Source organism: Oncorhynchus clarkii, chromosome 10 (assembly GCF_045791955.1).
Source record: "Oncorhynchus clarkii lewisi isolate Uvic-CL-2024 chromosome 10, UVic_Ocla_1.0, whole genome shotgun sequence".
In the NCBI taxonomy this organism is placed as follows: domain Eukaryota; kingdom Metazoa; phylum Chordata; class Actinopteri; order Salmoniformes; family Salmonidae; genus Oncorhynchus; species Oncorhynchus clarkii.
In genome coordinates, this window is record NC_092156.1 from 74,582,707 (window position 1) to 74,596,254 (window position 13,548).

Sequence of the window (13,548 nt, forward strand, 5' to 3'; positions counted from 1 at the left end):
GCTGCCTTGGTAGGACCTAATGGGGATCCATAATAAACCCCAGGAAGAGTAGCTGCTGCCTTGGCAGGACCTAATGGGGATCCATAATAAACCCCAGGAAGAGTAGCTGCTGCCTTGGCAGGAACTAATGGGGATCCATAATAAACCCCAGGAAGAGTATCTGCTGCCTTGGCAGGAACTAATGGGGATCCATAATAAATCCCAGGAAGAGTAGCTGCTGCCTTGGCAGGACCTAATGGGGATCCATAATAGACCCCAGAAAGAGTAGATGCTGGATGGATGACTAGTCACTTTAAATAGTGCAACTTTAATAATGTTTACATATCTTACATTACTCATATCACATGTAAATACTGTATTTTATACCATCTACTGCATCTTGCCTATGCCGCTCGGCCATCGCTCATCCATATACTTATATGCACATATTCTTATTCCATCCCTTTAGTTAGATTTGTGTTTATAAGGTAGTAGTTGTGGAATTGTTAGTTTACTTGTGGATATTTACTGCACTGTTGGAACTAGAAGCACAAGCATTTCGCTACGCTGGCATTAACATCTGCTAACCATGTGTATGTGACCAATAAAATGTGATTTGATTTGCCTTTCGCAAGATCTAATGGGGATCCGTAATAGATACAAATACAGACAGACTGACTATGATCATATTAAAATCCCCCAAGGTTCCCAAGTAAGTCCCAGCGCCAGCGTCCGGAATACTGGGAGGAGGCGGCGGCCGCCCTGCCGGGATACCGGGGACCGTGGCAACAGGAGACGACGGAGACGGTCGACGCCGGGCGGTGTTGGTGCTGGTGCCCACGTCGGGTTCAGAATGTGACCTCTACCACCGACACCAACGATCTCTTTTATTTTCAGTAAATTCATTTCCTGTACAGAGCTATACTGAAGTAATCTTTCCTACGTTATATAGACTGCCTTGCATAAGTGTTCACCCCCTAACGGAGGCGTCACTACAGTCCCTGGTCCCATAGGGCGGCGCACAATTGGCCCAGCGTCGTCTGGGTTAGGATTTGGCTGGGGTGGGCCGTCATTGTAAATAAGAATTTGTTCTTAAACTGATGTGCCTAGTTAAATAAAGGTTACATTTAATTGTAATTATTATTTATTTTTTTGTCAACAATCTACTCAAAATACTCTGGAAGAAAAAAAGAAGTTTAATACAAAATAAAACACCTTAATTTTATAATTATTCACCTCCCTGAATAAACACATGTGAGAAACACCTTTGGCAGTCATTACAGCTGGGAGTCTTCTTGGGTAAGTCTCTAAGAGTCGTTACGGCTGGGAGTCTTCTTGGGTAAGTCTCTAAGAGTCGTTACGGCTGGGAGTCTTCTTGGGTAAGTCTCTAAGAGTCATTACAGCTGGGAGTCTTCTTGGGTAAGTCTCTAAGAGTCATTACGGCTGGGAGTCTTCTTGGGTAAGTCTCTAAGAGTCGTTACGGCTGGGAGTCTTCTTGGGTAAGTCTCTAAGAGTCGTTACGGCTGGGAGTCTTCTTGGGTAAATCTCTAAGAGTCATTACAGCTGGGAGTCTTCTCGGGTAAGTCTCTAAGAGTCATTACAGCTGGGAGTCTTCTTGGGTAAGTCTCTAAGAGTCATTACAGCTGGGAGTCTTCTTGGGTAAGTCTCTAAGAGTCATTACAGCTGGGAGTCTTCTTGGGTAAGTCTCTAAGAGTCATTACAGCTGGGAGTCTTCTTGGGTAAGTCTCTAAGAGTCATTACAGGTGGGAGTCTTCTTGGGTAAATCTCTAAGAGTCATTACAGCTGGGAGTCTTCTTGGGTAAGTCTCTAAGAGTCATTACAGCTGGGAGTCTTCTTGGGTAAGTCTCTAGGAGTCATTACAGCTGGGAGTCTTCTTGGGTAAGTCTCTGGGAGTCATTACAGCTGGGAGTCTTCTTGGGTAAGTCTCTAAGAGTCATTACAGGTGGGAGTCTTCTTGGGTAAGTCTCTAAGAGTCGTTACGGCTGGGAGTCTTCTTGGGTAAGTCTCTAAGAGTCATTACAGGTGGGAGTCTTCTTGGGTAAGTCTCTAAGAGTCATTACAGGTGGGAGTCTTCTTGGGTAAGTCTCTAAGAGTCATTACAGCTGGGAGTCTTCTTGGGTAAGTCTCTAAGAGTCATTACAGGTGGGAGTCTTCTCGGGTAAGTCTCTAAGAGTCATTACAGCTGGGAGTCTTCTTGGGTAAGTCTCTAAGAGTCATTACAGGTGGGAGTCTTCTTGGGTAAGTCTCTAAGAGTCATTACAGCTGGGAGTCTTCTTGGCTAAGTCTCTAAGTGTCATTACAGGTGGGAGTCTTCTTGGGTAAGTCTCTAAGAGTCGTTACGGCTGGGAGTCTTCTTGGGTAAGTCTCTAAGAGTCATTACAGCTGGGAGTCTTCTTGGGTAAGTCTCTAAGAGTCGTTACAGCTGGGAGTCTTCTTGGGTAAGTCTCTAAGAGTCATTACAGCTGGGAGTCTTCTTGGGTAAGTCTCTAAGAGTCATTACAGCTGGGAGTCTTCTTGGGTAAATCTCTAAGAGTCATTACAGCTGGGAGTCTTCTTGGGTAAGTCTCTAAGAGTCATTACAGGTGGGAGTCTTCTTGGGTAAATCTCTAGGAGTCATTACAGCTGGGAGTCTTCTTGGGTAAGTCTCTAAGAGTCGTTACGGCTGGGAGTCTTCTTGGGTAAGTCTCTAAGAGTCATTACAGGTGGGAGTCTTCTTGGGTAAGTCTCTAAGAGTCATTACAGGTGGGAGTCTTCTTGGGTAAGTCTCTAAGAGTCGTTACGGCTGGGAGTCTTCTTGGGTAAGTCTCTAAGAGTCATTACAGGTGGGAGTCTTCTTGGGTAAGTCTCTAAGAGTCATTACAGCTGGGAGTCTTCTTGGGTAAGTCTCTAAGAGTCATTACAGGTGGGAGTCTTCTTGGGTAAGTCTCTAAGAGTCATTACAGGTGGGAGTCTTCTTGGGTAAGTCTCTAAGAGTCATTACAGCTGGGAGTCTTCTTGGGTAAGTCTCTAAGAGTCATTACAGGTGGGAGTCTTCTTGGGTAAGTCTCTAAGAGTCATTACAGGTGGGAGTCTTCTTGGGTAAATCTCTAAGAGTCATTACAGCTGGGAGTCTTCTTGGCTAAGTCTCTAAGAGTCATTACAGGTGGGAGTCTTCTTGGGTAAATCTCTAAGAGTCATTACAGGTGGGAGTCTTCTTGGGTAAGTCTCTAAGAGTCATTACAGCTGGGAGTCTTCTTGGGTAAGTCTCTAAGAGTCATTACAGCTGGGAGTCTTCTTGGGTAAGTCTCTAAGAGTCATTACAGCTGGGAGTCTTCTTGGGTAAGTCTCTAAGAGTCATTACAGCTGGGAGTCTTCTTGGGTAAGTCTCTAAGAGTCATTACAGGTGGGAGTCTTCTTGGGTAAGTCTCTAAGAGTCATTACAGCTGGGAGTCTTCTTGGGTAAGTCTCTAAGAGTCATTACAGGTGGGAGTCTTCTTGGGTAAATCTCTAAGAGTCATTACAGGTGGGAGTCTTCTTGGGTAAGTCTCTAAGAGTCATTACAGCTGGGAGTCTTCTTGGGTAAATCTCTAAGAGTCATTACAGGTGGGAGTCTTCTTGGGTAAGTCTCTAAGAGTCATTACAGCTGGGAGTCTTCTTGGGTAAGTCTCTAAGAGTCATTACAGGTGGGAGTCTTCTTGGGTAAGTCTCTAAGAGTCATTACAGGTGGGAGTCTTCTTGGGTAAGTCTCTAAGAGTCATTACAGCTGGGAGTCTTCTTGGCTAAGTCTCTAAGAGTCATTACAGCTGGGAGTCTTCTTGGGTAAGTCTCTAAGAGTCATTACAGCTGGGAGTCTTCTTGGGTAAGTCTCTAAGAGTCATTACAGGTGGGAGTCTTCTTGGGTAAGTCTCTAAGAGTCATTACAGGTGGGAGTCTTCTTGGGTAAGTCTCTAAGAGTCATTACAGGTGGGAGTCTTCTTGGGTAAGTCTCTAAGAGTCATTACAGGTGGGAGTCTTCTTGGGTAAGTCTCTAAGAGTCATTACAGCTGGGAGTCTTCTTGGGTAAGTCTCTAAGAGTCATTACAGGTGGGAGTCTTCTTGGGTAAGTCTCTAAGAGTCATTACAGCTGGGAGTCTTCTTGGGTAAGTCTCTAAGAGTCATTACAGCTGGGAGTCTTCTTGGGTAAGTCTCTAAGAGTCATTACAGGTGGGAGTCTTCTTGGGTAAGTCTCTAAGAGTCATTACAGGTGGGAGTCTTCTTGGGTAAGTCTCTAGGAGTCATTACAGGTGGGAGTCTTCTTGGGTAAGTCTCTAAGAGTCATTACAGGTGGGAGTCTTCTTGGGTAAATCTCTAAGAGTCATTACAGCTGGGAGTCTTCTTGGGTAAGTCTCTAAGAGTCATTACAGGTGGGAGTCTTCTTGGGTAAGTCTCTAAGAGTCATTACAGCTGGGAGTCTTCTTGGGTAAGTCTCTAAGAGTCATTACAGCTGGGAGTCTTCTTGGGTAAATCTCTAAGAGTCATTACAGCTGGGAGTCTTCTTGGGTAAATCTCTAAGAGTCATTACAGCTGGGAGTCTTCTTGGGTAAATCTCTAAGAGTCATTACAGGTGGGAGTCTTCTTGGGTAAATCTCTAAGAGCCATTACAGCTGGGAGTCTTCTTGGGTAAATCTCTAAGAGTCATTACAGCTGGGAGTCTTCTTGGGTAAGTCTCTAAGAGTCATTACAGGTGGGAGTCTTCTTGGGTAAATCTCTAAGAGTCATTACAGCTGGGAGTCTTCTTGGGTAAGTCTCTAAGAGTCATTACAGCTGGGAGTCTTCTTGGGTAAATCTCTAAGAGTCATTACAGCTGGGAGTCTTCTTGGGTAAGTCTCTAAGAGTCATTACAGCTGGGAGTCTTCTTGGGTAAATCTCTAAGAGTCATTACAGCTGGGAGTCTTCTTGGGTAAGTCTCTAAGAGTCATTACAGCTGGGAGTCTTCTTGGGTAAATCTCTAAGAGTCATTACAGCTGGGAGTCTTCTTGGGTAAATCTCTAAGAGTCATTACAGCTGGGAGTCTTCTTGGGTAAATCTCTAAGAGTCATTACAGCTGGGAGTCTTCTTGGGTAAGTCTCTAAGAGTCATTACGGCTGGGAGTCTTCTTGGGTAAGTCTCTAAGAGTCATTACAGGTGGGAGTCTTCTTGGGTAAATCTCTAAGAGTCATTACAGCTGGGAGTCTTCTTGGCTAAGTCTCTAAGAGTCATTACAGGTGGGAGTCTTCTTGGGTAAATCTCTAAGAGTCATTACAGCTGGGAGTCTTCTTGGGTAAGTCTCTAAGAGTCATTACGGCTGGGAGTCTTCTTGGGTAAGTCTCTAAGAGTCATTACAGGTGGGAGTCTTCTTGGGTAAATCTCTAAGAGTCATTACAGCTGGGAGTCTTCTTGGCTAAGTCTCTAAGAGTCATTACAGGTGGGAGTCTTCTTGGGTAAATCTCTAAGAGTCATTACAGCTGGGAGTCTTCTTGGGTAAGTCTCTAAGAGTCATTACAGCTGGGAGTCTTCTTGGGTAAGTCTCTAAGAGTCATTACAGCTGGGAGTCTTCTTGGGTAAATCTCTAAGAGTCATTACAGGTGGGAGTCTTCTTGGGTAAGTCTCTAAGAGTCATTACAGGTGGGAGTCTTCTTGGGTAAGTCTCTAAGAGTCATTACAGCTGGGAGTCTTCTTGGGTAAATCTCTAAGAGTCATTACAGCTGGGAGTCTTCTTGGGTAAATCTCTAAGAGTCATTACAGCTGGGAGTCTTCTTGGGTAAATCTCTAAGAGTCATTACAGGTGGGAGTCTTCTTGGGTAAATCTCTAAGAGCCATTACAGCTGGGAGTCTTCTTGGGTAAATCTCTAAGAGTCATTACAGCTGGGAGTCTTCTTGGGTAAATCTCTAAGAGTCATTACAGCTGGGAGTCTTCTTGGGTAAGTCTCTAAGAGTCATTACAGCTGGGAGTCTTCTTGGGTAAGTCTCTAAGAGTCATTACAGCTGGGAGTCTTCTTGGGTAAGTCTCTAAGAGTCATTACAGGTGGGAGTCTTCTTGGGTAAGTCTCTAAGAGTCATTACAGCTGGGAGTCTTCTTGGGTAAGTCTCTAAGAGTCATTACAGCTGGGAGTCTTCTTGGGTAAGTCTCTAAGAGTCATTACAGCTGGGAGTCTTCTTGGGTAAATCTCTAAGAGTCATTACAGCTGGGAGTCTTCTTGGGTAAGTCTCTAAGAGTCATTACAGCTGGGAGTCTTCTTGGGTAAATCTCTAAGAGTCATTACAGCTGGGAGTCTTCTTGGGTAAGTCTCTAAGAGTCATTACAGCTGGGAGTCTTCTTGGGTAAGTCTCTAAGAGTCATTACAGCTGGGAGTCTTCTTGGGTAAATCTCTAAGAGTCATTACAGGTGGGAGTCTTCTTGGGTAAGTCTCTAAGAGTCATTACAGGTGGGAGTCTTCTTGGGTAAGTCTCTAAGAGTCATTACAGCTGGGAGTCTTCTTGGGTAAATCTCTAAGAGTCATTACAGCTGGGAGTCTTCTTGGGTAAATCTCTAAGAGTCATTACAGCTGGGAGTCTTCTTGGGTAAATCTCTAAGAGTCATTACAGGTGGGAGTCTTCTTGGGTAAATCTCTAAGAGCCATTACAGCTGGGAGTCTTCTTGGGTAAATCTCTAAGAGTCATTACAGCTGGGAGTCTTCTTGGGTAAATCTCTAAGAGTCATTACAGCTGGGAGTCTTCTTGGGTAAGTCTCTAAGAGTCATTACAGCTGGGAGTCTTCTTGGGTAAGTCTCTAAGAGTCATTACAGCTGGGAGTCTTCTTGGGTAAGTCTCTAAGAGTCATTACAGGTGGGAGTCTTCTTGGGTAAGTCTCTAAGAGTCATTACAGCTGGGAGTCTTCTTGGGTAAGTCTCTAAGAGTCATTACAGCTGGGAGTCTTCTTGGGTAAGTCTCTAAGAGTCATTACAGCTGGGAGTCTTCTTGGGTAAATCTCTAAGAGTCATTACAGCTGGGAGTCTTCTTGGGTAAGTCTCTAAGAGTCATTACAGCTGGGAGTCTTCTTGGGTAAATCTCTAAGAGTCATTACAGCTGGGAGTCTTCTTGGGTAAGTCTCTAAGAGTCATTACAGCTGGGAGTCTTCTTGGGTAAATCTCTAAGAGTCATTACAGCTGGGAGTCTTCTTGGGTAAATCTCTAAGAGTCATTACAGCTGGGAGTCTTCTTGGGTAAATCTCTAAGAGTCATTACAGGTGGGAGTCTTCTTGGGTAAGTCTCTAAGAGTCATTACAGGTGGGAGTCTTCTTGGGTAAGTCTCTAAGAGTCATTACAGCTGGGAGTCTTCTTGGGTAAATCTCTAAGAGTCATTACAGCTGGGAGTCTTCTTGGGTAAATCTCTAAGAGTCATTACAGCTGGGAGTCTTCTTGGGTAAATCTCTAAGAGTCATTACAGGTGGGAGTCTTCTTGGGTAAATCTCTAAGAGCCATTACAGCTGGGAGTCTTCTTGGGTAAATCTCTAAGAGTCATTACAGCTGGGAGTCTTCTTGGGTAAATCTCTAAGAGTCATTACAGCTGGGAGTCTTCTTGGGTAAGTCTCTAAGAGTCATTACAGCTGGGAGTCTTCTTGGGTAAGTCTCTAAGAGTCATTACAGCTGGGAGTCTTCTTGGGTAAGTCTCTAAGAGTCATTACAGGTGGGAGTCTTCTTGGGTAAGTCTCTAAGAGTCATTACAGCTGGGAGTCTTCTTGGGTAAGTCTCTAAGAGTCATTACAGCTGGGAGTCTTCTTGGGTAAGTCTCTAAGAGTCATTACAGCTGGGAGTCTTCTTGGGTAAATCTCTAAGAGTCATTACAGCTGGGAGTCTTCTTGGGTAAGTCTCTAAGAGTCATTACAGCTGGGAGTCTTCTTGGGTAAATCTCTAAGAGTCATTACAGCTGGGAGTCTTCTTGGGTAAGTCTCTAAGAGTCATTACAGGTGGGAGTCTTCTTGGGTAAGTCTCTAAGAGTCATTACAGGTGGGAGTCTTCTTGGGTAAGTCTCTAAGAGTCATTACAGCTGGGAGTCTTCTTGGGTAAATCTCTAAGAGTCATTACAGCTGGGAGTCTTCTTGGGTAAATCTCTAAGAGTCATTACAGCTGGGAGTCTTCTTGGGTAAATCTCTAAGAGTCATTACAGGTGGGAGTCTTCTTGGGTAAATCTCTAAGAGCCATTACAGCTGGGAGTCTTCTTGGGTAAATCTCTAAGAGTCATTACAGCTGGGAGTCTTCTTGGGTAAATCTCTAAGAGTCATTACAGCTGGGAGTCTTCTTGGGTAAGTCTCTAAGAGTCATTACAGCTGGGAGTCTTCTTGGGTAAGTCTCTAAGAGTCATTACAGCTGGGAGTCTTCTTGGGTAAGTCTCTAAGAGTCATTACAGGTGGGAGTCTTCTTGGGTAAGTCTCTAAGAGTCATTACAGCTGGGAGTCTTCTTGGGTAAGTCTCTAAGAGTCATTACAGCTGGGAGTCTTCTTGGGTAAGTCTCTAAGAGTCATTACAGCTGGGAGTCTTCTTGGGTAAATCTCTAAGAGTCATTACAGCTGGGAGTCTTCTTGGGTAAGTCTCTAAGAGTCATTACAGCTGGGAGTCTTCTTGGGTAAATCTCTAAGAGTCATTACAGCTGGGAGTCTTCTTGGGTAAATCTCTAAGAGTCATTACAGCTGGGAGTCTTCTTGGGTAAATCTCTAAGAGTCATTACAGGTGGGAGTCTTCTTGGGTAAATCTCTAAGAGCCATTACAGCTGGGAGTCTTCTTGGGTAAATCTCTAAGAGTCATTACAGCTGGGAGTCTTCTTGGGTAAATCTCTAAGAGTCATTACAGCTGGGAGTCTTCTTGGGTAAGTCTCTAAGAGTCATTACAGCTGGGAGTCTTCTTGGGTAAGTCTCTAAGAGTCATTACAGCTGGGAGTCTTCTTGGGTAAGTCTCTAAGAGTCATTACAGGTGGGAGTCTTCTTGGGTAAGTCTCTAAGAGTCATTACAGCTGGGAGTCTTCTTGGGTAAGTCTCTAAGAGTCATTACAGCTGGGAGTCTTCTTGGGTAAGTCTCTAAGAGTCATTACAGCTGGGAGTCTTCTTGGGTAAATCTCTAAGAGTCATTACAGCTGGGAGTCTTCTTGGGTAAGTCTCTAAGAGTCATTACAGCTGGGAGTCTTCTTGGGTAAATCTCTAAGAGTCATTACAGCTGGGAGTCTTCTTGGGTAAGTCTCTAAGAGTCATTACAGCTGGGAGTCTTCTTGGGTAAATCTCTAAGAGTCATTACAGCTGGGAGTCTTCTTGGGTAAGTCTCTAAGAGTCATTACAGCTGGGAGTCTTCTTGGGTAAATCTCTAAGAGTCATTACAGCTGGGAGTCTTCTTGGGTAAGTCTCTAAGAGTCATTACAGCTGGGAGTCTTCTTGGGTAAATCTCTAAGAGTCATTACAGCTGGGAGTCTTCTTGGGTAAATCTCTAAGAGTCATTACAGCTGGGAGTCTTCTTGGGTAAATCTCTAAGAGTCATTACAGCTGGGAGTCTTCTTGGGTAAGTCTCTAAGAGTCATTACGGCTGGGAGTCTTCTTGGGTAAGTCTCTAAGAGTCATTACAGGTGGGAGTCTTCTTGGGTAAATCTCTAAGAGTCATTACAGCTGGGAGTCTTCTTGGCTAAGTCTCTAAGAGTCATTACAGGTGGGAGTCTTCTTGGGTAAATCTCTAAGAGTCATTACAGCTGGGAGTCTTCTTGGCTAAGTCTCTAAGAGTCATTACAGCTGGGAGTCTTCTTGGGTAAATCTCTAAGAGTCATTACAGCTGGGAGTCTTCTTGGGTAAGTCTCTAAGAGTCATTACAGCTGGGAGTCTTCTTGGGTAAATCTCTAAGAGTCATTACAGCTGGGAGTCTTCTTGGGTAAGTCTCTAAGAGTCATTACAGCTGGGAGTCTTCTTGGGTAAATCTCTAAGAGTCATTACAGCTGGGAGTCTTCTTGGGTAAATCTCTAAGAGTCATTACAGCTGGGAGTCTTCTTGGGTAAATCTCTAAGAGTCATTACAGCTGGGAGTCTTCTTGGGTAAGTCTCTAAGAGTCATTACGGCTGGGAGTCTTCTTGGGTAAGTCTCTAAGAGTCATTACAGGTGGGAGTCTTCTTGGGTAAATCTCTAAGAGTCATTACAGCTGGGAGTCTTCTTGGCTAAGTCTCTAAGAGTCATTACAGGTGGGAGTCTTCTTGGGTAAATCTCTAAGAGTCATTACAGGTGGGAGTCTTCTTGGCTAAGTCTCTAAGAGCTTTCCACACCTGGATTGTACAATATTAGCCCATTATTCTTTTCAAGATTCTTCAAGCTGTCAAGATGTTGGAGGTCATGAATTCCTCTCCCAGTGTCTGGTGTAAAGCAGACTGAACCAGGTATTTTTTTCTAGGATTTTGCCTGTTCTTATCTCTATCCCGTTTCTTTTTATCCTGGAAAAACTCCCCAGTATTTGCTGATGACAAGCATACCCATACCATGAAGCAGCCACCACCATGCTGGAAAATAAGGAGGCCGTTACTCAGTGATGTGTTGGATTTGCCCCAAACATGAGGCTTTGTATTTAGGCCAAAAAGTGTATTCCTTTGTAGCCGTTTTTTTGTTACAGTATTACTTTAGTAACTTGTTGCAGATAAGATTCATGTTTTGGAATATTTTTATTCTGTATATTTGTATTCTTCTTTTCATTCTGTCATTTAAGTCGTTACTGTCACACCCTGACCATAGTTTGCATTGTATGTTTCTATGTTTTGTTTGGTCAGGGTGTGATCTGAGTGGGCATTCTATGTTGTATGTCTAGTTTGTCTATTTCTAAGTTTGGCCTGATATGGTTCTCAATCAGAGGCAGGTGTTAGTCATTGTCTCTGATTGGGAACCATATTTAGGTAGCCTGTTTGGTGTTGGATTTTGTGGGTGATTGTTCCTGTCTCTGTGTTTGCACCAGATAGGGCTGGTTTGGTTTTTCACATTTCTTGTTTTGTAGATTGTTGTATTTTCATCTTTATTAAAGATGTACAAAACTAACCATGCTGCATTTTGGTCCGCTACTCCTTCAACTCAAGAAAACCGTTACAGTTACGATGGAGTCACTACCATGTTGTTCCTCAATGTCCATCCTCAGTTTTCTTCCATCACAGACATTGAACTCTGTAACTGTTTTAAATTCACCCATGTCCTGATGGTAACATCCCTGAGCAGTTTCCTTCCTCTCCTGCAGCTCAGTTCAGAAGGACGACTGTATCTTTGATGTGTCTGGGTGGTTTATTAAGTAATCCACAACATAATTATTAACTTGACCACGCTTAAAGAGATATTAAATGTATCATTTTGTTATTGTTACCCCATCTACCAATCACTGCCCCTCTTTATGAGGGTTTCATAAAGATTCCTGGTCTTTGTATGTAGTTGAATCTGTGCTTTAAATAAGATACTTGACTGAGGGACCTTACAGATGTTGTATGTATGGGGGACAGAGGAAGGAGTGGTCATTCACTACTAGACTGAGGGACCTTCCAGATGTTGTATGTATGGGGGACAGAGGAAGGGTTAGTCATTCACTACTAGACTGAGGAACCTTACAGATGTTGTATGTATAGGGGACAGGAAGGAGTGGTCATTCACTACTAGACTGAGGGACCTTACAGATGTTGTATGTATGGGGGACAGAGGAAGGGTTAGTCATTCACTACTAGACTGAGGGACCTTCCAGATGTTGTATGTATAGGGGACAGAGGAAGGGTTAGTCATTCACTACTAGACTGAGGGACCTTACAGATGTTGTATGTATAGGGGACAGAGGAAGGGTTAGTCATTCACTACTAGACTGTGGGACCTTACAGATGTTGTATTTATAGGGGACAGAGGAAGGGGTTAGTCATTCACTACTAGACTGAGGAACCTTCCAGATGTTGTATGTACGAGGGACGGAGGAAGGGTTAGTCATTCACTACTAGACTGAGGAACCTTCCAGATGTTGTATGTATGGGGGACAGAGGAAGGGTTAGTCATTCACTACTAGACTGAGGAACCTTCCAGATGTTGTATGTATAGGGGACAGAGGAAGGGTTGGTCATTCACTACTAGACTGAGGGACCTTCCAGATGTTGTATGTATAGGGGACAGGAAGGAGTGGTCATTCACTACTAGACTGAGGGACCTTACAGATGTTGTATGTATAGGGGACAGAGGAAGGGTTAGTCATTCACTACTAGACTGAGGGACCTTCCAGATGTTGTATGTATAGGGGACAGAGGAAGGGTTGGTCATTCACTACTAGACTGAGGAACCTTAGATGTTGTATGTATAGGGGACAGAGGAAGGGTTAGTCATTCACTACTAGACTGAGGGACCTTACAGATGTTGTATGTATGGGGGACAGAGGAAGGGGTTAGTCATTCACTACTAGACTGAGGGACCTTCCAGATGTTGTATGTATGGGGGACAGAGGAAGGGTTAGTCATTCACTACTAGACTGAGGGACCTTCCAGATGTTGTATGTATAGGGGACAGAGGAAGGGTTAGTCATTCACTACTAGACTGAGGGACCTTAGATGTTGTATGTATGGGGGACAGAGGAAGGGTTGTTCATTCACTACTAGACTGAGGAACCTTCCAGATGTTGTATGTATGGGGGACAGAGGAAGGGTTAGTCATTCACTACTAGACTGAGGAACCTTACAGATGTTGTATGTATGGGGGACAGAGGAAGGGTTAGTCATTTACTACTAGACTGAGGGACCTTACAGATGTTGTATGTATAGGGGACAGAGGAAGGGTTAGTCATTCACTACTAGACTGAGGAACCTTACAGATGTTGTATGTATGGGGGACAGAGGAAGGGTTAGTCATTCACTACTAGACTGAGGAACCTTACAGATGTTGTATGTATGGGGGACAGAGGAAGGGTTAGTCATTCACTACTAGACTGAGGGACCTTCCAGATGTTGTATGTATAGGGGACAGAGGAAGGGTTAGTCATTCACTACTAGACTGAGGGACCTTCCAGATGTTATATGTATGGGGGACAGAGGAAGGGTTAGTCATTCACTACTAGACTGAGGGACCTTCCAGATGTTGTATGTATGGGGGACAGAGGAAGGGTTAGTCATTTACTACTAGACTGAGGGACCTTACAGATGTTGTATGTATGGGGGACAGAGGAAGGGTTGGTCATTCACTACTAGACTGAGGGACCTTCCAGATGTTGTATGTATGGGGGACAGAGGAAGGGTTAGTCATTCACTACTAGACTGAGGGACCTTACAGATGTTGTATGTATGGGGGACAGAGGAAGGGTTAGTCATTCACTACTAGACTGAGGGACCTTACAGATGTTGTATGTATGGGGGACAGAGGAAGGGTTGTTCATTCACTACTAGACTGAGGGACCTTCCAGATGTTGTATGTATGGGGGACAGAGGAAGGGTTAGTCATTCAAAAATCATGTCGACCCCTGTTATCTCACACAGAGTGAGTCCTTGTAAGGTATCATGTCCTTTATTAGGCCACATTTGAGTCATGAACTAATTTAGTTTTTTCTAACCAAAGGGGAT